The sequence below is a fragment of the Rutidosis leptorrhynchoides genome, chromosome 3 (genome assembly GCF_046630445.1).
Source record: "Rutidosis leptorrhynchoides isolate AG116_Rl617_1_P2 chromosome 3, CSIRO_AGI_Rlap_v1, whole genome shotgun sequence".
NCBI classification, from domain to species: Eukaryota; Viridiplantae; Streptophyta; class Magnoliopsida; order Asterales; family Asteraceae; genus Rutidosis; species Rutidosis leptorrhynchoides.
In genome coordinates, this window is record NC_092335.1 from 87,030,329 (window position 1) to 87,033,993 (window position 3,665).

Consider the following 3,665-nt stretch of genomic DNA (forward strand, 5'->3'; position numbering starts at 1 on the left):
ACATCAGAATTTCTTCACAGAAAGAAAGGAAGTATATTCGAAACTCGTGCAAATCCTCACTATGTCAAAATTTCCGTTTACAAACCCGTAAAGGAAGATCATTCGAGAAATATCTTCAAACTTTAAATTTATTATCGGTGATCCTGACTGCGTGGAAGATCTTTTATTTCAAGACACCGTGGCAAAACTTCTTTTTGAACTAAATTATAGAGATACTGGGCCAAGGGACGAAATTTCAAATACTAAGAAAGTAAAAAGGGCTTTGGTTAAACTTATGGACGATATCGGAGATTTATAGAAGCGCGAGCGTAAAACGTTAAGTGATTTCAAAATATTCTCAATACACTCCGCTGATTTACTCTGGATGGTCAAAGAAGCTTTAAACTTGTCTTTCTTTCCGCGTCATTTCTGGAATTTAGTTGTAGAACGTGTGTAATTTGTGTTTTTAATAAAAATAAAATATTTTAATTTTTAGTTGTCTTTTCTTTTCTTATTTTATTTAGTGATATATCTTAGAAAATATAAAAACAAAATAATATAAAAATAACCGGATCAAAATCTGAGGTTTTATTTTATTTATCTTCTCTTAAAACCCTTTAAATTTTAAAATCATAAAAACATAAAAATTGTGCGAGTCGGGTCGGGGAAATAAGCCCGCGAGCCACACGGGCCTTTTTCTTTTCCTTTTTCCTTCTCTTTTCTTTCTTCTTTCCCTTTTCTTTTTTGTGTTCTTCTTCCCTCTTCTGCCTTTGAACCCGTCGCACACCTCTACCACCTTAAACACTCAAAAATCAACCAAATCCAACGAATCAAAGCTTGAAACTCAGTCTCTCTAGCCTCCTAAACACGATTCTACTATCAATTTCGAACAAAAGGTACTCTTTCTTGATGAAAATTCGAATTTTCTCTTAGGGTCAAATTTTTGACTTTTTAGAAAAACTTTGTTTTTGACTCAATTTTGGATTCCTTCATGCTTAGATAGATAATGTGATTACTTTGTGTTAGTTTTTAGGCTTGATTGAGATATTTGGGATAGTTTTTGGCTCTAGACTAGTTACTTGAGGTTTTAGGGTGAAATTTGGTGAAATTCTTGGAAATTTGATGTTTTGCTAGCTTAGTTAGGCTTAGTGATTCATTAGGAACGTTTAGAAACTGAATTTGGAACAAAGAAGGCTTGTTTGCTTGAATTTGGTATTTTGGTCAAACTACACGTAATTAGGACTACGGTTTTTCCTATAGTTAAAACATTTTTAAAACTTATGTTTGCCTTAGAACTAGTTCAAATGGCAGAATCATTGATTTGCTCGTGAAAATGTAGCTTAATCCTTGATTTTCCTTATTTTGTACGTTTTGAAAAAAATGAATATTTTTCGGTCAAACGGCTCTAATCTTTGACTTTAACATGTTATAGCTCAAGTTTGATGTTTAAAAATATTTAAGGTAATTAAAAATGGTTGTTACGATCATTGTATGCTTAAAAATTATCACATTTGGTTAAAAATTACTTATTACGACTAGTGTTGTAAGTCTCCCGAGATCTCCCCGAGATCTCTCCCGAGATCTCCCCGAGATCTCTCCCGAGATCTCCCCGAGATCTCTCCCGAGATCTCGTTTTTAAAAGGCAACCGAGACGAGATGTTCATCTCCCGAGATTTCTCGGTCAACGAGGTCAAACATAGTTAAAGCCCCGATTTCTTGGGTTTTTCTTGCTAATTTGTAAGATTTTCTTGTAAAATTCATAATTTCTAAGATTTTCACACTCATTTCTCGGATATTTTTGTAAAATTACGTAAAAACGAATATAAATATACATATATTTATGTTTTTATGTATATTTTTATTAAAAAACTATAAAGTCATCGTAAGTCAACGTCCGAGATCTCCCCGAGATTATTCCGAGATGCCGAGATCTCCCTAAAAAAGTCCAAACGAGATCTCCCCGAGATCCGAATTCTCCAACCTTGATTACGACTAAATGACTATAATTATTATTTATTGCATTATTTATTGTAATCACGTGTACACTTTGAATTTTGCTCGAAAGTAAGATTGTAGTTCATTTAAATGTTGTTTGTGGTAATTTTGGCTATATTTGACTATAACAGGATTTTGGAAAACCCCATTTTTAAAGCCCTCATTTCGAATTTCTTTCGAAAAATATAGGCATTTTTGGATTTTAAATCTTAATTTTTGGAGCATAACCTATTTTACTTGATTTTTGCAGATGGCCAATCGTCGAAATGATGTCGAGTTGCCCCGTTCTCTTCGTGGGCAGGATCCCCCGGAGGAAAATGAGCCCTTCATGAGAGTTTAGGTTAACCGAGAAAAAGCGGGAAATAAATACATCAACTGGACGATATTAGAACAGTGTGGTTAGGCTGATGATCTCGGAAGAATGTTGACTTTCCAAGCCGCTGGTAGAACGCACCGGGTCTGGAAAATGTTGTTTGAGTTAAACGAAACAACATATAACGAGCCATATGCGGAGTTTATGGCTACATGGAGTTTTGATTCAACGGTTGATCCGGCGGATTATAATAATCAAGAATGCATCCATTTTCGACATCAAAACCGAATGTATCACTTGACTCTCGCACAGTTTGCGAGACACCTAGAGTTGTACAAATCGTCACAACTCACCCGGCCAATATTCAGGAATGGATTGACCACCTTGAATTACATGGATCATCAGACTTTCTGGCAACACCACACCACAGATAACGGGCCATGGCAGTCAAGTAAAAAGGCGTCAAAATTCTCCAACCCCGTACTCCGAATCCTCCACCACCTAATCACCAAAACCCTCCATCCTAAAGCCAAATTTGGCGGTGCTGTTACACTTAGAGACATGCGCCTAATGCACGCCATAATGAATAACCAGAATCTACAGGTGGCGCATCTCCTAGCTCAGGCCATCACCAGCGAGAAGAATTCGGCAAGCATGGTTGTGCCGGTTTTAGGGGGTGTTGTGACTAAGTTGCTCAAGAGCATGCATGTTTTGGGGGATGTTGCACGGTTTAACTATACGATTGGGGTCGTATCAGAGGATATTGGGTATAAGTTGTTGAGCTACTGGAAATATATTCGCGTTGAGGGTGAGCAGTTGATCATCCAGGCGAACCCAGAGAAACCCGGTTCCGAAGAGCGGACGGTACCAGGAGTGAGAGTTCAGGGATTCAGACCTGATACTCGGACACGGGATGGTAGTAGGAGACGAGGTTCCCAGGAACCTGTGGATGAGGATGACCCTACAGCCCATGGACGGCCCACTGACACTCGCCGTCACTCATTAGTTGGCGAGGGTGATCATCCACGATATCCACCGTACGACTACCAGTACCATATGGGAGATTTACCTGGGCATGAGAGTTGGTTTTCCCAGCACGCGATCCTTGAGAATTTGGATCACTTTATGCATTATGCGGGGAGGCAGTTCGACATCCCACCATACCCACATGAGTATCCGGTAATGCAGGCCCACCGTGATCCTAGGGGAGCAGGCCCGTGCCATCAGTTTTCAGGACCTACACCTCCACCTACTCATCACTACACACAGCGTACAGTTATCTTACCTACACCACCACCTCCACAGACTACAGGGCCCGAGAATTTGTTGAAGTGTTGTTCAACGTTAACATGTCTACTGTTGGTCAGGACCCTAGGTG